This window comes from Carya illinoinensis, chromosome 5, assembly GCF_018687715.1.
Source record: "Carya illinoinensis cultivar Pawnee chromosome 5, C.illinoinensisPawnee_v1, whole genome shotgun sequence".
Lineage (NCBI taxonomy): Eukaryota > Viridiplantae > Streptophyta > Magnoliopsida > Fagales > Juglandaceae > Carya > Carya illinoinensis.
Window position 1 is genome coordinate 7,699,195 of NC_056756.1, and position 21,460 is coordinate 7,720,654.

General features: G+C 36.3%; 1 long non-coding RNA gene across 1 annotated transcript; it reads right to left on the reverse strand.

The window, feature by feature from the left end:
- Positions 1–212: 212 nt before the first annotated feature.
- LOC122309418 lies at positions 213–1,375 on the reverse strand. Its single transcript, XR_006242429.1, has 2 exons — positions 1,273–1,375; positions 213–601 (listed from the first exon to the last, which is right to left on the reverse strand). It is a non-coding gene; the product is annotated as an uncharacterized LOC122309418 (long non-coding RNA).
- Positions 1,376–21,460: the final 20,085 nt, after the last annotated feature.

The window sequence follows — 21,460 nt, forward strand, 5'->3', positions numbered from 1 at the left end:
GCATAGCAGATCACTATATATATAGTATCGTCAGATGATCACCAGTAGTAATTATCATGCCAAAAATCGTTGCATTTTTCTGTACGCGTACTGTATGGCTGGTTGGGTACATGCATTTATCATGGCCTTTAAATTACGGACCTAGATAGAGGGTACATGATCAACCTCTGCCACCATCTCACCTTAAAAATAAAAACATAACATGACTTGCATATCCACATTAAAATGAGATAAATCCTGCAATTTAATAATACATCCCTGCATAATCCATATTTTCAATTCATGAACCATAAGCAAGTTCAAAATCTTGGGGAGTACTCGAATCAGACCATTGCCTACATGAATACATACTTAACTAATTTGAAGCATTCAACATGAAAGGGTTTCCCTTTTTTCATCGTACAAGCAGTTTACAACACTAGGAAATACAATAAAGCCTCCCCAGTACAACAATAGTTCCTTGAGCTCTCACGCCATTACTGTGAAGCCAACTACAAGAAGTGAAAATTCCCCGGTACAAATTTGTGGTTGACCTTGCTGGAAGCGATGATCAGCAAACAATTCATACATTTTCCCACTTAGGCCACATGAAGGATAACACCTGTAAAAACAGGATGATGTTACCCACCCAATATTTTACATAAATAGCAAACCTTTTACATTTTCAGGTTCTGGAGTATAAAGAATCACATTAATATATATCATCTTTACAGAGTCTGAAAACTGTAAAACCAATAAAACAACAACATATCAAAGTGAGTACTCGACCCCGGGCCCACAAGTATTTATCAAAGAAAAGCAGCACCCCCAGCCCGTAAGTGTTTTCCAGTGATTTATTCCTTCAATAAATCAGGAACAAGAGTGAAAGAAAAGCAATTACTTTGGCATTCCAATGTTGGGTACTCTGTTTTTTACTAAACAAATTATTAACTCATATTAACTCATAAAACCCACTCAAGAGAGCTTCTATAATTCCTATATTACCTTGTAATTTAAGCAAGCTTCAAATGCTAATTACAAGAAAGGGTAATTGACAAACCAGTTAAAATTTAAAATAAAAAACAGGGCAATTAAACTTTTAGACTAGAGCAGTAATTCAACCGGGTTGTTGTTTGTTTCTTTGTGCATTTTAATTTCCTCTTTCTAAATTAGACTTTGAATGAGTCAAGCAAGAAAGTTGCACCGATCTATTGAAGCTATCATTCACATTCCACGATTTTAAATTAACTAATTTATATAATTAACCATCTCTCTTGGCCTAGAGGTAATTACCAGAGTTGCGTTGGCTGAAAATAGGATGGCCGGCTGCTATGGCAACACGGTGGGGAGCATGCCGAATCAAGGTACTGGGGCAGCCTAGGGAGAGAGAGAGAGAGAGAGAGAGAGAGAGAGAGAGAGAGAGAGAGAGAGAGAGAGAGAGAGAGAGAGACGACGAACAGCTGGACGGAAGAAATTAAGGTTTAGAATATATGATTACCAGGTATCGGAGACGACTCCGGCAGCAAAGGCGACGGCCTGATGACCGGCGGTGCAGCTACTCGTCGAGATGGAATCGTCGGCGTAGCAAGGGAGAAATTTGGGGAAAATCTGCTGCAGCTAGGGTGACCGTCGCATCATCTCAATTAAATACCCCTGTTTGTTGCGGCGCTAGAGATTTCGCCTTAATAGCTCTCCCAGACGCTTATTGCAGCGCTAAGTGTAGACGCCCCTGGCCCAACTTTATTGCAGCGACCCGGTATCGCAGTAATAGCTCCATGTTGAATAAATTTGCGGCGACAGTTTAATTCTCCAGTAGTAAACCCATTCTCAAATGCCAAAAAGTCACTTAAACGTTCTCTCACTTCGGCGATTAGATTTGCTGCACATAGAAAACGCCAAAAATAATATTTCTTTCCAGCGGTAGATATAGTCGTAGTTAACTCTTTATATGTTAATAAAGTGAATGAAATTTTGCCACGAAAAATAGCCGCAGGAAAGAAAAACGCAGTAAAAGACTGGTTATGTTGTAGTGCCAACTATTGCAGTTCCCCTCAACCTTCAAATTTTCCTACATACAAACACAATGATGGCATTTGTTTAGGAAATAATGATGCGTAATAAATAAAAGGGAAGATTGCAATTTGTTAAAACCTATATGTAGGAAATTTCCCAGAATCTAATATAAATGCCAGACACATAGGGGTTAGAGACCAATATTAAAGATAGGATGAGGTGAACAATAATCCGTTCACCTATGCTTGTCCAACACGCATATGGTAAGCGCAGTGAAGAGATTCATATTGAGATTTTTATAGTTTAATTATGTACTGAAATGAGTATTTAAATAGAAAGTAGGAACTTTTCATTCAATATGTCAAATGGTATGATGTATGAGGGAAACTGTGTCAAAAGGATAAGAAGATAATACTAGAGAGAGGGAAAGAGAGAGGCTTCACTGCATAGGGGTTCACATTAGATAATCACGCCCCAACACTTATTATCACCAATCCATGTTAGAGGAATCATGAAAGCATTAAAACATTATACAACTATGCAAACCCGTGTGAATAAATAATATAAGACCAACAGATTGCAAAAGTACTTCAGTAGTACTTATGCAATCTGTTAATTACCAACAAAAGCTTCCTCTAGCCCATTGTGCATCTCACGGCACATTGTGCATCATGTCAAAAGCTCTCTTCCATAAAATATTGGATATCTTCTTCCAAGCTTAAATCATGTTGACATGTCCTCAAATGCATCAGAAGGCAACATTCCTTGGTCCTTTGGTTATCAGCCTCTCCATTGGGTAGATGTTTCTCATAACATTCTCTCAAGAACAGTACCACAAAGTTTGACTAGAACTGGCACGCAACTCATCGTGCTAGATTTATCAAACAACAAATTGTAAGGACAAATGCTCCCAAAGGATGCGAACATCACAATGTTAATGATCTTACATCTAAACTTCGAAGGAGTAAACTCTCCCAACATATCAAACTGTCCATCTTTAAGAATCCTAGATGTTCGACACAATGACTTGTCCAGTAATATTCAAGAGTGGTTGTATGATCATTCTCCCTTGGTAGCACTTATTTTAAGTGGAAATTGCTTTGAAGGTCACCTACCCCAAAGATTGTGTCGGGTGAAAACACTACAAATTTTTGACATCTCTCACAATGTCTGTCAGGAGGTATTCCCCTCCTGCCTTGATAACATTACTTTCTGGAACAAGAGTTCTCCAAGCCTTACTTACTAGATTAGTTACCATGTCAAAAAAAAAAAAACTTTATTTACGTCATCCCTACCTATTCAAACTTGGTTATATTCCGTCTTTCGTGCCATCGGAAGCTCAAATGTCTTTGTGCATAAAAAATAGGATATATACTTTCAAAGGTATCCCTCTCTTGATGATGACTACAATTGACCTATCATCTAACTAGTTAATAGGTAGCATTCCTTTTGAAATGGGAGAATTGTCACAGCTTCGGTTCTTGAACTTGTTGAATAACTCTCTAACAAGTTTCATTCCAATCTCTTTATGAAACTTGAGAAGCATGGAGAGTTTGGATCTTTCTCACAACAAGTTGAGAGGTAGAATCCCTTCTGAATTGGTTGGACTCACTTCTCTATCTGTATTTAGTGTTGCCTACAACAATCTGTCAGGTAGATACCCATTTGAGCATCAATTCTCAACGTTCACAAGCCAATGCTATGAGGGTAATCCGGAACTCTATGGAGACCCAATGCTAAGAAAATGCTCAACTGCAGAACTTGAAGAAAAACAAGAAATTATAATGATTGATCACCCTTTCTTCTTCTATGCATTTGTAACTGTGTCGTATGCACTCGGATTTTGGGCTTTCTTTGGGATCCTAATCATTTAAAAGAAATGGAGGCACAAGTATTTTAGAGCCGTGGACAGATATATTGAGTCGTTGTTTGACCTTCTCTCTAAGTATAGGTGATTATCAGATCAATTACATATGCAATGTGGGCAATTTTATAAAATATCTATATTTTAAAGTATCACTTATCTTCAATAAAGACGGAGTACTTGAGGCTTATATTGAGTCTTTGTTTGAGATCATGTCAGGCTTTTAAGGTGTTGTATATGATTTGGTTGATTTATTATTTCTTAGGACCATGCAATAGGAATAGTGACTTTGATGCAATCAACAGGAAGTCATTTACAAATATTCATGAAAGTCCAAAAAATATATATTAAGGTGTTGAAAAATATCATTTACAACACAAGTACTACACATAGAATTAATTAAGATCTGCTTTGTCTACTCGCAAAATACTTTTAAAATGATCAATATCTTGTGGTAAAATTTTGCGATCCCCATAATCATATACTTAGTCCTCGTCGTTGCCACTTGCATTACTATACTGCCCAATGAACCACCATCCCTAGCTAGCCTGATCGACTTTTAACTTCCACCAAACCAAAAATTAAGGTGCTTAGATTTAGAGTAATGTTACACCACTCTCACATCTCACTCACATCCTATTATATAAGATGTGGTATATTTGTCATTATTGAATAATGAAAATTATCTAATTATAAAAGATCATCCAATAATGATAAATGTGTCATATCTTATAAAGTGAGATGAGAGTTGGACGATAGTGTGGTGTATAGAATTTTCCTTAAATTTGATTGCATGTGGTAGATTTTTGTCTACTCATGTCTTCTTACCCATTTAGTGGATGGATGTTTAACAGCGCTTTCATTGGTACTTTTTGTTTTTCATTTTTTTCTGTGCACAATGATTTTTACTTTCATTAATGAGGGAAATCACAATTTTTAGAAGCCATTAATTGAGTGCTCGAAGATTCTAATTATTTTTATTGTCAGCAAGGGATACATAATATATTTACATGTTCTTTTTGTACCAAGATAGTGCCAAATACTAAATTAATTATTTTTGCCCATTACTTTTTAATGATCATATCCAGCCTTTTTTATAGTTGTATAAGCTCATGAATAGTTCCAGCATAATTGCTTTGAGTAGTGCTACATATACTTATAATTTTACTTACATTTTTACTCACAAGACTCATTTTGTTAGTTATATTTTGAAATTCAAATTTTAAATTTCAAATTTCATGATTTTTAACATATCAATTATTGACATGTGGAAAAGTAAGTTTTTTGTAAGTATTTATTAAGTACATTTAGCATTTTCCAATTGGTTTTGATTAATTTAATCCTATATCCTAAATCATTGCTTGATCCTTATCTTATGCAACATTAGTCGGAGAATTGTGATGGATTTTCATATTGGGTCAAATTGTTCTCTTTTGGAAGCCGCTGTAAGTTGGGCTCAAATAAGTATATGGAAAACCATATTTGTACAAAGCTGAAGCACAATTAATTAATTAGTTTTTGTAAAATTCTTCTTAGTTGCATTCCTAATATTTTGAACTCGACCATCACATACTTTTTATATCATGGAAAGCATAGAGCACTATGGCCCTCATGATCATTTTCTATTTGTTCTAAAAAAATATAGATCGGTAAAATTATTGTGATCCACTTTCTCCATGCAAAGCTCTCTTGTGCCGACTATCGCGACTTGGTCCAACGTATGCTAATTTCTTTGTTGGGGTTCCATTAGAGGTCAACTCATGTTAACCCATATTATTATTGTTGTTGTTGTTAGGGAGTTTTTCCCCCTGGCCTGATACATAGAGACCTTTATCCACCAAGAAGTAGGGTCGTACTCCTTCGCAGGGTTCCCAGAAGTATCCTCAGACTTAAGATCCCTAGCTACGAACCTGTTGAAGAGGGGAACATCTCAATGTTGGCTTCCAAAGATGGCTCCACCACACGAGACTGACGAGGTGCCTCATCTAGAAGAACTCCCCAGAAGTGCATCTGAAGTATGTTGCCTCACCGAGTTGTGTCCTACAATTCCAAGGGCATGCTTGGGGCCCCTGGGTTAGCAATCGCAATGGGCTTGATGACCAAAGCTGCGAGAAGATAAGGCATTGTCGAAGTTCCAAGACCAAGAGACTCCCTTCCCCTCAGCCATCGAACTGGCTCCATGGAAGGCGTAGGAGAAGTAGGGATTCGGACAGACATCAAGGGCCCCGGTCAATGGATGACAACTACCCCCTACCATATGGCTTAGTGCAAATGTAGGACCACTTCTAGCCCTGCCAGCCTCTGAGCAGATTTTCTTCCCCTTGCCCTTAAGGGGAGGCTCGAGGCCCGTTTCTTCGACGACGCCGCGGGCAGATGAATGAAGATGTTGCGACCAGAGGGGATGGCATGACCGATGGGAGGAAGAAAAGCGGCAAGGTTATCCTCCCTAAGAACTTCTTAGTGAATGAGGAAGGGGCGCTGTTTCACCCATTTGCTAATAATGGAATTGCGATGCAACTCATCAAGCATAGCTGTCAGTTGCACAACCTTGTCATTGGGGACGAAGCCCTACTAGGCCCTGATTGGGATTGGAGTGGCCAAATTGCCCAACTGGGAACTCCCATCTACTATCAAACATGAAAAAAAAAAAAAAAGACTTGCCCGTCCAATTGGGGACTTTGTAGTACAGTTGCTCTAACACTACAAGGGCTCTCATCACCCTAAAGCTACAGATATTCCTAGCGCCTCTCTTCACGTTGTGGGTCAGGAGGAACTTCTGGTAGGTCAAATTAGCATGCTTTGAGTCCAACTTCAATAGTGTACACCACCACATAATGCAACAGCAGATCAAAATTTGTTAGGCATTTGGATGGAGTTGGGGGTAGATAGCCCAAGGTGATGCAGGACTTCGCGAACGGGATGAGGAAAGGGCAGCCTCAACCCATAGGAGAACATGCTGGGGAAGAGAGTGATGCGTGACACTGAGCCATCAGTGCCAATGGCCCCCTCGGGGTGCTTAGGAGCCTAAAAACCACTGTACCGAGTACATGGTAGGTGGAGATCAACGATTGTAAAAGTCGGGAGATGCTTCCGAATGTTAGGAACAACCTGCATAACCTGGCTCCGAGATACCAACCATAGGTTGGCTCTCCCCATCGAAGTTCGCAGGTTTAACAGACCTTCTAACAGCCATTTAGGAATGAATACGATCAAAAAGATGAAGAAGGAGAGAGAGATGGGGGAAAAGCAAATGAGATAAAAGGGGAGCGGCTAGAGTGTGACAAGATTTATATAGAAGAAGCAATGTACGGCTGGATTTCCCATTTCTGCCAATGAATATGGAAGATAAAAATGGTTTGAATCCAATGTACGCACGACGCAGTGAGAAGAGGAGAAAATCATCTGACAATCATCATTATGGAAGAGATAGAATGATCATCATCAAGTATCGGGATCCAATCCTCGGGAACTGTGTTAAAAGAAATGGGAGAGAGAATAATGGCCTGACGCATGGAAGGATTAAGGGGTGATCATGTCATCTCAATCCGGCCAACCAAGTATAAAAGGCAAATAACGACATTGAACTGGAGCAGGAGAAAGGCCTAGGGAGTTTTTCCCCTGGGCATGAAAGGACTAGGGGCCCAGGCCTGCTACCTAGAGACTTGAATCCACCAAGCCACTGACTCACTCAAATTGAGTAGCACAAAGGCTCTCCCAAGTGTAGGAGGATGTTGTGTAATAATTAGGAATAAAATTCTTAAATCATCTCCACAAGGAAAGCTTGCTTAGAATCAAACCCGTATAAAATGGTGGAAATATTCACAAAGAGAAAATAAAAATGGTGATATATACAATGAATGGAAGAGTGCAACGGAAATGAAAAATATACTGGTCGTGAACCAGATTCATATTTTTGGATTTTTGAGTTTAGCAAAGAAAAGTAAATGACATCAAATTAAATAAGAACAAATTTAAAAGCAAAAAAAATAAATGACATCAAATTAAACATGCAAGAATTTAAATGAAATCTTAAAAGTGCAAGAAAAATAAATGATATCAAATTAAACAAACTGAAATTAAAATAAACTGGAAAAAAAGGTTACAAGCAGAGGAAGAAGGATGGGCAGCAACAGTGTAGCCAAGGGGCTCTACAACTATGCTGTCATCTCTCTCTCTCACAAAATAAACTGTAAAAAAACTTATAGGTGGAGGAGGAAGGATGGGTAGCAACAGTGTGGCCAATGGGCTCAGTGACGCCCCCAACTCAACGTATGAACACGTGAAAATCGAGGCGTCGGGATGATGACAACACAGGTCTCGCATCCCACCTCCAAGTGCCAAGTGTGTGTACATGCAATATGTGTACATAAAAAATAATGCAGCGGGTAATAAAAATCTTTCAACTAACTACCAGAATTTTGTTTAAATACAAACTCGCTTAAAACAAGTGTATTAAAATAACACAAGTCCAAATAATGTCACAAATTCAAAATACATAATTAAAGACGGAAAATAATACAAGCCAAAAACTCCAATAAGTCCTCTGGCGGAGTCGCCTCCTCAGGCTTAGCCTCCTCTTCATCTGCATCAAAATTTATGGTTTCAAAGATGGTACCGCAAGTAAGTAATAATCCAAGCAACTCACAAGATGAAAATATGTTAAAGCCACAACAATATGCATGAACGTGATGTCATATGCATGAGATCCAAAACTAAACGTTTTTCAAAAATAATCATTTTACAACGCACGCCAAAAATCCCATTTTTAGCCCACAATATTTCCTTTAAAACGTTTTCTCGGCATTATCCCAGATAATGTCTCGAAACAAGAATCTGCCATTTTATCAGAAAATGGTCCACGAAAGTTCATTAATAAAAACTCTACCATTTTCCCAAAAAATGGCCCACAAATATCCTTTAACCAAATTTCACCATTTTTTCAGAAAATGGCCTATTAACCAATATCAAAACCAATTTCCAATTTTATCTGTATGTACCACGATCTCCCCTAGGGATCATCCACACACTCTAACTCCCATGCCATACCGTAGGTAACGACTAAGCATGTGACATCTACATGAGCGATACCCAACTTCGCGCCTAGCTCGTACCATGACTAGGTATCCTCTAGTCCCCGCCAGCCGAGGACCACGGAGTCGGCACGACAACGTTACTGTATCGTCTAATCCTGTTGCCGCCCAACGGCAACTTAGGGGACGTCACTAAGTATATTCTGCTCCCGAGTAACTAGAGAAGCTCCATCGAGATAATGCCTCATTCTGACTTGAGATCGTGATACACACACACTCAAAAATCCATTAACACTTGAAAACCAAGTTTTCAATTTCTAACACATGTACATGCATGCACCATGCAATGCAAAATGACAAGACAAATTATGCAATAAACCCAACATCATCCAAACATAAATAACTCCATCCTCAAATCCATCCGACCCCTGACTTCTCAGACTCAGTCCGGCAAAACCAACCAAAACACAATGTATTGTTAAATAAAAAATATATCTAAATCTTAAAGGAAGTTTGGAAAATACTTACAGCGCTATAATATATTTTTTAAAGGATCACGGAGGTGCAAAAAGCGGTGGTAAAGCAACGTAACAGTGCAAATCGCACTAAGGCCGTGGGTCTCAAAATTCCCACTTTTGAATGGGGAAGAACTAAAGCTTGGAATTGATAAGTTATGGCTTAGAGGTGTTGGTGAAGTTAGTGGAAGTGGTGGTTGGCCGTGGGTGGAGGCGAAAATGGCGGTGGAAGTCAAAAATGGCCCAAACAAAGTTTAGCTCAAGGTGGTTGCTCCGGTGACGTATTGGAGTTGGAAATGAGTGGGTTAGGTCAGCAAGAGGCCGGTAATGAAGTGGTGAAGAAATTGTGGCCGGAGGTGGAGTGACAGCGGGGTTAGAGCAAAAGGACGTCACTGCTTGGAGGGGCTCGTGGTGGCTATCGATAGCGCGGGAGAGGTTGGAAATCAGAGGGTAGGTGCGTCGACCTCTAGGGGATCGAATGGTGGGGGTGGTGAGAACCAAAGTGCGAGCAACGATAGCTGGGGTGGACGAAAGAAAATGGCGTGGAGAGGGAGAGAGAGACGTCGCGTGGGCTGGGAAGAAACAAAAAAGAAAGAAGAAGGAGAAAGAGAAAAGAAAATGGAAGGGAAAGAAATGAGGTCCAATCCTCACATCTTGGATCAAGAAACTGATCCAACGAAAACTATTTTCAAAATAATAAGTTAAATAAAATGATTCAAACACAGTGATTAAATAAAATATAAAAACACAATAATTTTAAAGCCCAAAAATAACTAATTTAAATTAAAAAGTAATTTAAATACAAAAAAATAATAAATAACAAGAAAGCATATTAAAATAATTTTACAACTTAAAAAAAATCATAAAATAATACTGCAAAAGTCACATTTAATTTAAAACAAGAAAACCACTAATTATAATAATTTTAAAAAAATTTATAATAAAAATATACGTAAAAAATAGATATCACATACTCTACTACTATGCTGCCATCTCCCCCTCCCCACTTAAGTTTTCTAAAAAAAATTAACAAGCTTAGAGTAAGAAAAAACTATGTTATGGCTCTCTCGATCGAATGACAAAGGGCACCTTTACACTACTCCTACAGTTCTTTTTTATAGACGTGCATCCCAGCGAGCTCATGTGCTACCGTCCATGCAAAAAGCAAGTGCTGTGTCCCACGTTCAAGTTGAAAAGAAGCTCCCTGCTGCATATCGTGTGAACCAAACAAAAAAAAAAAAAAAACAGTTGCAGCCTGCATTGCTTCCATCGAAAAGGAAAATCATTTATAGCTTGTGTCAGCATGGCTTTTTGCCTTTCATCAGGACGTCTGCCTTGCGTGTGTGAGGTTCCCAAAATGCCAAAAATAAGCTTTAAACTTGCTGCTTTGAATTCGAGAGTGTGGCTTGCGTCAGGTTGAAGAGTCAAGCATGCGGGGTCCACATTCAAGATAAGTCAAGTGCGTAACGCATGGGTGTGATCCGTAAGGTGCATGCGTCCAAATGCATGGTCCCTTGTCCTTGTTCTGCATCTCTGCCTCACTTCATTCCAACCAATCCTCTAGGCATGCTCTGCGTCCCAGCCAATCCTGCAAGAGCTGCAGGGTCCAGCTAGCATCTAAGCTTCCTAGACTGCAACGAAATCACATGCCAAGGCAATTACCTGCATGTAGAAACATATAAAACAAAAAAAGAAAAAGAAAAAGTGCCATCAATGTGTAAAAGTAGTGCTTTTCTTCTTGTTTACATGTGTCCCAGTGAAAAGTTTAAGGTTAAAAAGTTTAAAAATAACACTTTGTCTTCTTTAACCAAGAGATCAATTGATCACAAAACTAGTTTGCTAGTTAGCGCATGCATGATTAACCGGCCAGGTGCTTCACTCATGTTCCTCACATGTTTCAATTAATTATTAAAATATATTTGACTCAAACCATGTGTCAACATTTGTTTTACATTTGCCTCAAAATATTTCTTTTTTTTCATGCATTGATTTCGTGTCCATGCTATCTAAACATCTACGTAGAGGCCATAGTTAGAAGTAGGAGTTATTATTTAAAAGCAGTAAAAACAAGAAAAAGAAATAACATAGATAGAAAATCAAAAGTAAATTAATAAGCAAAAATAGAATATCAAAATATATTGTGCATGTGAAGAATTATTACCTAATCAGATCACAGATTATAAAATTAAGCATAAATCATGATATTAACCAATTGAAATCACAACTCATATTTATACTTTTTAACCATTTTTCCATCTAAAAAGCAATAATAAAATAATAAAAAAATTAAAAATATATTAATTTTTAAATGTATAAAATATGCAATAATGCAGCTCAATCAGCCACTCAGTGACCCGATCAAGGGCTCTCAGCCCATATGGGCTAAGTTTAGGGTTTTGGGGTCGAAGGACGGGTCACTATTCTGGAAGTACGGGAAGCTATCTTGACAAAAGAGGGAATGGAACATACCATCACAACGGAATTGAACCCTAAAGCAATACAGAGGATCACGCCGCATTAAATGTGCTCATAAGATGATCATGTTGTATTAATTGTATTGCTCAGAGAGCCACGCTGCATTAAATGAGGCATAGCGAAAAGGACTCCAGGAGGACACCCCTCTCCCCAGCCATAGGGCATGGCTGCTTGACCCTCAAGGTAAGGTATAAAAGGAATCCCCACGTATTGAATGGGGGGCACTCAAAAATCTCTTTAGCTTGAGTCCTACTTTCCCACTTCATCTCCAAGTACATTACTAACTTAGGCATCAGAGGCTCTCTGGACCATTCAAGGGCCACCCCCTGCCGTTCTTCTCTTTGTGTTTGCAGGCTTCCAAGATCGAAGACCCGAACTTCTAAGAGTTCGACTTATAGGCGTACGAAGCATGACATCAACAATTATGTCATAAAAAGGAGGAGAAAAATAAAACTAGCGAGGGATGGACAATTGAAGACAAAGGCCAAAGGCAAGAAGTTTCACTTTACTGCATCCAAAGGCAATGTAACAAAAGTTGTAGAGATGGGGCATCTAGTGGGGCATGTGAGAATGCACGTGGTCCACACGTCGAGCAAAATTGACATCACAGAAGAATTTCTTGGTCAATAGATTTGGACATAGAAGTCTTTCGCCGAGACGCACATTGTCCTTATGGATGAATGTGCACAAATTTAGTAAAATTTTGGGCTCAATAACTTGTACAAAATTGATTTAAGCTATACGACGATCAGTTAGATTGTTATATCTTAGAGGCCGAGACAAGTTATGAAGATGATGTATGCTGCACCAATTCATTTGAAATTTTGTCTATCGTAGAAAGCTAATTGAATCTCCTAAAAGAGAGCGAGGTTTCTTTACCTCAATTCAAACTGATTTCATTTCAACTTTAAGGTTATTATAATTTTTATTTTGTTATGGTGTATTTTATCAACACAATGCAATGCTACGAGCGTAATTTGGAACTCCATGGAGACCTTCCACGGAAGTTAGGACCTGCTCATTCGCAAACCAATCAGAACCTGAACATATGGACCGATAAAAGGATTAAAAAGAAGGAACTAGAACTATGGAGACCTCCTACTCGTGCAACTTGTGCACTCTGTTTCAAATTGTACTTACCAATTAAAGAGGTGAACGTAAGTAAAAGGATATTATCATGTCCAATTTGAAGTCTTAGTAAATTAGCTTTATTGCCTCTCTGTGCCTGAGTTGGACTGGACCTTAGTCAATGTTAAGACTTAGGTCCCGTTTGGATTCGGAAATCAGCTCATCTCATCATTATAATTTTTTTAAATTTTCACACAAAATATAATAAACAATTCAACTTTTTTAAATCTCAATTCAACTTTTTCAAATTCCAAAATAATAATATTAAAAATTAATATTTTATTCAATTTTAATTTTTCATCTAAAATCATCTTATCTCATCTCATCTCTGAATTCAAACTAGCCCTTAGCTGACAAAGGGATATATTGAGTCTTTGTTTGAGCTGCTCTCTTAGTATAGGTGATTACCAAATCAATTACATATGCAGTGTGGGCAATTTTATGAAATAGTTGTATTTTAAAGTAAAGAAATGATACTTGTAGTCATGAGTGTGCAAGTGCCATGCAATCATTTTGAAAAAATAAATACATACAAGACCTACATGAAAAGAAAATTAATTTTTTAATACTAGATCTCACTCTTTTTCAAAATGATTGCACGGCATTTGCACGCTTCACGACTGTATGTAGCATCACCCTTTAAAGTATCCTTTATCTTGAACAAAGATTGAGTATTTCTTGCTTATATTGAGTCTTTGTTGGAGATGTCAAGCTTTTAAGCTGTTGCATATGATTTGGTTCATTTATTATTTGGCTTCTTAAGACCATACAGTGGGAATAGTGACTTTGATGTAGTCAGTAGGACGTCAATTTACCTAGGCAGTAACAAATATTCAAGAAAGTCCAAAAAATATATATTAAGGTGATGAAAAAATATAATTTACAATGCAAGTACTTTGCATGCATAGAGTTAAGATCTGCTTTGTCTACTCGCAAAATACGTTTGAAATGATCAATATCATGTGATACAATTTTGCGATCCCCATAATCATATACTTAGTTCTCGCCGTTGCCACTTGCATTACTGCCCAATGAACCACCACCCCTGGCTAACCTGACCAACTTTTAACTTCCACCAAACCAAAAATTAAGGTGCTTATATTTAGAGTAATGTTATAAACCACACTTTTACATTTCACTCTCATTCCATTATGTAAGATGTATCACATTTATTACTATTGAAGGATGAAGAATGATCTAATAAATAATAATTCAATAATAATAAATGTGTCATATCTTATACAGTGAGATGAGAGTGCGATGATAGTGTGATTTATAGAATTTTTCTTATATTTGACGCTATTGTATGTCGTGTAAATATATATAATTGCATGTGGTAGGCTTTTGTTTTTTTTGTGTAGAATGATTTTTACTTTTATCAACAAGGGAACGAATAATTTTTAGAAGCTATTAATTCAGTGATCAAAGATTCTAATTATTTTTATAACCAGCAAGGGAAACATAATATATTTACATGTTTTTTTTACTAATAAGGTTTGATACTAGACAAAATAACGATTATTATGTAAGCTAATTTCAATAGATCATTCATAGGAAAAAGACAAGGGACTTGCCCAAAACATACACTACAAAAAAAATTAGTAGATTAGACACTTTTTATTTCCTGCTAGACTAATATAGCCGGAAGTAGCTAACATTTTCATTTCAGTCGAAATCTTGCGGCAAACTCGAAAAAAAGCCGGAATTAAAGACTTTTTCCCGCGAGTTTTGGTCGCCGGAAATAGTCTTGGCAAAATTTCTTATGTCTAGGTCGTTGTAATAACTTATTACAGCGACAAAGGTTTGCAATAAATTAGTTGGCCGCTGTAAAACACATATTACAGCGACTTCTAGTCGCTGTATTAACACTTTTAAATCCCCTTCTTATTTCATCTTCGTCCTTTCCGTCCCTCTCCCCTCTCTCTCTTTCTCTCTCACTCTCTAGGGATTTTACAATCTCACAGGATTTCCGATCGTTGCCACCTACGCCGTCGTCTCGCCGCCATATTCTCGTCGACACAGGTCAATTTCTCAAACTTTATGAATCATGCTCTCTCTCTCTCTCTCTCTCTCTCTCTCTCTCTCTCTAACTCTCGCTCGGATTCGCCAAGGTTACTCTCTCTCTATATGTGAGCTTACAACTTACCAATTTGTGTAGTTTTTTTCTTAGATGTTTATTCTTTTTCTTTGTTTTTGAGTAGTCCGATTTTCGTTCGATTACAATTTTTCTTTTGTAATCCAAGGGTAGATGCAGAACACGAGATTAAACTGTCTGTGAACTTTTCTACAGAAATAGTTACTTTTGTTGTAATTTTCTCCTTGTTGTATATTGACATACCTAGACCAAATACTTTCAGTATTCCTCTATTTGCGGGCTTCAAAATTTTGTAGAAACGGCCATAAATAGCTGGAAAAGTTCGATGTCTCCCAGCTCCATTGGTGGATTTGAGTTCTGTAGAAAATACAAGAAATTACTGGTTTTTCTAAAGCTTGGTTAGCTTCTATGTGATCCTATTCCTTACTTTAAGGTTTTGTGTTGATGGGCTACTTGGAAGGTGAATATCATGAGATTTCTTATATGATTGCTTCTTCCTGCGTTTCTGGTTGTGATTTTCCCTTTTTGTAAATGATTTGATCATTTCTCTTTCTTGTGTGACTTCCACTCATTAATGCTTAAATTTTGTTTCTCCTTTCTCATATTTCTGTAGATACCCGGTTATAATCAATACCACTGGTGTTTAGTGTTGAGAATTTAACTAAAGGTTTTGAAAATTTGGTTTTTTCAGGGGAATTAGGTGATTGTGCTGCTATTTGCCATTTGAGGACATCTGCAAAATGAAGTAATTTACACATTCTCTTTAGATTTTATCAAAAGTTGTTAATGATTTTGTTTCTTGAAACATCTACAACAAAAAAAATTAGCAGATAATGCTCGTTTTATTTCTTGCAAGACTAATATCGCCGGAAACAACTAATATTCTATTGTTTGGCAAAAGAAACTTGGCAGACAAGGAAACACAATGTCTGCACTGTGCAAACTTTTACCAATCTATGATCAAAAGCTAGCTAACTAAACATTACTCAATATGTATGGTCAAGGTGATTTCCACAGCTCTCCAACTTTCCTTTATCGGGGCATTTTGAATATAGAGTACTTTGTGATCATTGTGAATGCATGATTTACTAGAAATATCATAATGTGTAACTTAACCTTACCACTTATATGATGTTACCATTGTTATTGTGTCTATGGTTCTAATATTATTATCAATATATCAGGGGATTTCAACTGTAGGATATTGTAGATATAGACAAGCTATTCCTGTAGGTTCAAGAGGGCGATTAGATCTTAATGCCAACTATGGAATTAGAAAAGCTTTCCTCCCGCAGGTATTGATCTGTACAGTAATCTTGTTCTTGGATAAGATCTTCTTTTTGCTTGTACTTATAGTTGGTCTGAATACCCATGAATTACAGCACATTGATGCACTTTTATAATGATACTCTTTATGGACTTCTTGCATCTAAAAGTTGAGAATGATGTATAGAAAAAGAGGTACACTTGACCATCATTTTCTGAATTTTATAACAGCTAGTGTTGATTGCCCTTGCAATCTTTACTAATAACTTACTTTTCCTTGTTTATTTATTTAAAACATGATGGCTGATAGCCCTTCATTTTGCAGACAAGGCTTTATTTTTCTTTTATATTTCCTTTTTTGGGGTCTTGGCTAGGGAAGTTTGTATCAGGTCGTGCCTGACCTCTTAATGTTCATTCTCTAAATTGCTATGCTAAAAGTTCATTTTGTATATACATTGTCCTTCTTCAGCTGGTTCTGTTAGAACTCTAGTATTTCCTTTTTTCTATTTTGTGAACCTTTTTGGTTTTTAATTTGTGCTCTTTGAGTGGAGCTTTAAACAATCTGTGCAAAGAATCTGCACGTAACTGGACTGTTTCTAGGACTAGATGGAGATTTCTGAAGAGTATCTGTTGGCTGGTTAAAATTTCTTTTCTATGATTATGTTTTATGCTGTGTCTATTTTAGTTTGTCTTGATTTTATAAAAATATGCGTTTGACATCTCAGTAATTTTTTTAAGACCGTAACTTTGTATCTTGAAAGTTTTTTCTGACTCTTTTACATCTTTCTTTAATTAGTTTGCAGTTTCGTTCAAAAAACAACATGGAGGACAAGTGTGTAATAAAAAAGGATGTTACCGAAGTTACCTTGTCATAGAACTATTTTTTCTTTCGCTCCACTTCTTCTCAAATTCAATCTTGCTAATGTTATTATTTGTCTTGTGCAGTTGATTGGAAATACCCCAATAGTATATCTCAACCATATTGTAGATGGTTGTGTAGCTCGAATTGCTGCCAAACTTGAGTTGATGGAACCCTGTTCTAGTGTAAAAAACAAGCATATCATCTTATTGTTTTGTATTGGCTGTCTTTTGCATATTACTAGAGTGATCTAGCAACTAAAGGATACTAACTCATTTGTGTAATACATATTTGACTGTAGTTTGTGGTCACAGTCGTGTAATGCTTATGGGCCTTTTGCTTTTCTTAATGACAATAGCAAACTTCAACAGTAATGCTTCTTGTTTATAGATTTTATAAATTTCAAAAATTAACAGGAGTTCAGAGTTTATTTTATTGAAAAATTTACTGTTGGCCAAGAAAAATTTTACTTGTTGGGAAGGAAATCTATAAGATTTTAATTAATTCTCGAGTGCTTGTGAGAAAAATACACATTTTTTATTTGCTATGAAGAAGGAAAAGAAGCTCATTTGATATTAGTGGGTAAAAATCAATATAATTTTTTTAAAAAAATAATAAAAAAAAATTTGAAAAAAAAAATCGTAAAAAAATTTTGAATAGCGGTCATCAGGATTATATGTGGCCATTTCTTATACATTTTGCGGCGACATTTAAATACTTCTGTCAATCGCTACAGTAGCCGGAAAAATCTATCTTGGCTCAAAATTTGTGGCGACACTCGGGATGCATTTTTTAGCAGGGAATACGTATTTGCGGCAAAAAATACACTATTTCCGACAACCTTTGTTTGCAAGGAAAAAACTTATTTCTTGTACTGACATAAAAAACTCTTATTAATATTCATTAATAATAAAATTCAAAAATTATTTTATGAAGCCCACAAATTAGACTTAAATAGTTGCAAAATTTAAAATTATGGAGATTTTTCCAAAACTGAAAAAATCTAAATTATTGTATGATAAATTAATATATATATATATATATAAACAAGAATCCTACTAAAATTTTGATCAAAATCAAACTCAATCACTTCCAAACTTAAAACCAAATATTTACTAACAATGCAATAATGAGCATATATTTATATATATGATTTGAAATAAAATAATTGATATTATTCTGAAGAATTTTGGAGAAAGTAAATGATATCCCATATCAATTTGGATATGCACCAAAGTCCCAATTATTAAATTAATAAGTTTTCCCCGTTACATTTTAATCATCATATCCAGTCTTTTTTACAGTCATATAAGCTCATGAATAATTCTAGCATAATTGGGAATTTCTCTTTTAAGACTTGGCATCTTTGTGTATGATGGACCTTGGACCATCATGAATTACCAATTTCAGACACTTATCTAACCGTGAGACTGTGGCGAAACAAAAGACGTGACCGATTGCCACCAGCTGCTTGTGGTCCTTGATTTCGATTTAATATTTTAAAATATGCAGCACACTCAAATCACTTTAATTTGAAATTACGTTTTGTTTGTGGCCATGATTTTTAAGCTCTTTTGATCAACTTAATCAAATATCCTAAAATCATTGCTTGATCCTTATCTTTAATTGCAACATTAATTGGAGAATCGGGACGGATATGACATAGTTGTACAATAAATATACACAAAGCTTTAAATATTACCCCATAAATTGTGGGATGCCAAATATGACATAGTTGTACAACAGCAAGGAAGTGTTAAAAATGGAAACAAGAACTCAAAATAAAGCCTTGATGTGGAGAAACTTATTCTCATTAACTCAACTAACTAAATACAAGAGTCTGTAACACATATATATAGATTACAGAAAAACAAAAAGACAAGGAGAAAGAGACTTAAAGTTGACTTTTTATTTTCTACTGATTTACAAGTAATCCAAGACATTGATTTTAATGACAACCTAAGACACTGCTTCACATGACTTTATCTGCAATTGTGTGCCTTCTGTTCAGCTGTCGATGCATGCTTTACATGCGTTTCTGTTGCTTTACTTTCCTATGTCAGTGCTTTATACTTTTCAGCTGTTGTATCTTGTATTTCATCAACTTGTTTGCTGCACGATATTTTCTGCAAGTTATGGTATGCTTGTTTAGAGTGTCCATGTCCCGTTTTACATTATGTTTCGTGTGAGGAAGCACCAACAACAGGCTTGATTCATGGTGCCATGGTAGCTTGATCTTCGAATGTGACATTCTATAATGATGTCGTTGGAGTGATTTATCGCTTGATCAATGGGTATGCTGACAGTTACAAAGGACAAAGAAGTGAACATAAAGACCACGGATAATTGAAGGAGATATATGAACGGTGAATGTAAAGACCACGGATTATCATGATGAATTTGTCTAATAAACTTATTGAGAGAGCGAGCATTGTATTTTATACTTTATTATATAGAAACCTAAAACTTGTATTTGCCAATCAAATTATTTCTCTTAAGTTATGCCGTCTTTCTTCTCAGGGTAAGTAGTTCACTCCAAAACCGAAAACATAGTCAAATCAATGGGTATGCTGACAGTTACAAAGGACAAAGATCAGGTGAACGTAAAGACCACGAATTATCATGATGAATTTGTCTAATTAACTTATTGAGAGAGCGAGCATTGTATTTTATACTTTATTATATAGAAACCTAACATTTGTATTTGCCAATCAAATTATTTCTCTTAAGTTATGCCGTTGTTCACTCCAAAACCGAAAACATAGTCAAATCAATAGGTATGCTGACAATTACTAAGGACAAAGAGGTGAACCTAAAGACCACGGATAACTGAAGGAGATATATGAATGGTGAACTTAAAGACCACGGATTATCATGATGAATTTGTCTAATTAACTTATTGAGAGAGCGAGTATTGTATTTCATACTTTATTATATAGAAACCTAACATTTGTATTTGCCAATCAAAATATTTCTCTTAAGTTACGCCATCTTTCTTCCCGGGGCAAGTCTTTCACTCCAAAACCAAAAACATAGTCAAATCAATGGGTATGCTGACAGTTACTAAGGACAAAGAGGTGAACGTAAAGACCACGGATAATTGAAGGAGATATATGAATGGTGAACGTAAAGACCACGGATTATCATGATGAATTTGTCTAATTAACTTATTGAGAGAGCGAGCATGTATTTTATACTTTATTATATAGAAACCTAACATTTGTATTTGCCAATCAAATTATTTCTCTTAAGTTACGCCGTCTTTCTTCCCGAGGCAAGCCATTCACTCAAAACCGAAAACATAGTCAAATCAATGGGTGTGCTGACAGTTACTAAGGACAAAGTGGTGAATGTACAGACCACCGATAACTGAAGGAGATATATGAATGGTGAATGTTAAGACCACGGATTATCATGATGAATTTGTCTAATAAACTTATTGAGAGAGCGAGCATTGTATTTTATACTTTATTATATAGAAACCTAAAATTTGTATTTGCCAATCAAATTATTTCTCTTAAGTTATGCCGTCTTTCTTCCCGGGGTAAGTCGTTCACTTGAAAATCGAAAACATAGTAATGGGTATGCTGATAGTTACAAAGGACAAAGATCAGGTGAACGTAAAGACCACGGATTATCATGATGAATTTGTCTAATTAACTTATTGAGAGAGTGAGCATGTATTTTATACTTTATTATATAGAAACCTAACATTTGTATTTGCCAATCAAATTATTTCTCTTAAGTTACGCCGTCTTTCTTCCCGGGGTAAGTCGTTCACTCCAAACCCGAAAACATAGTCAAATCAATGGGTATGTTGACAGTTACTAAGGACAAAGTGGTGAACGTAAAGACCACTGATAACTGAAGGAGATATATGAATGGTGAATGTTAAGACCACGGATTATCATGATGAATTTGTCTAATAAACTTATTGAGAGAGCGAGCATAGTATTTTATATTTTATTATATAGAAACCTAAAATTTGTATTTGCCAATCAAAGTATTTCTCTTAAGTTATGCCGTCTTTCTTCCCGGGGTAAGTTGTTCACTCCAAAATCAAAAACATAGTCCAATCAATGGGTATGCTGACAATTACAAAGGACAAAGATCAGGTGAACGTAAAGACCACGAATAACCGAAGGAGATATATGAATGGTGAACTTAAAGACCACGGATTATCATGATGAATTTGTCTAATTAACTTATTGAGAGAGCGAGCATTGTATTTTATCC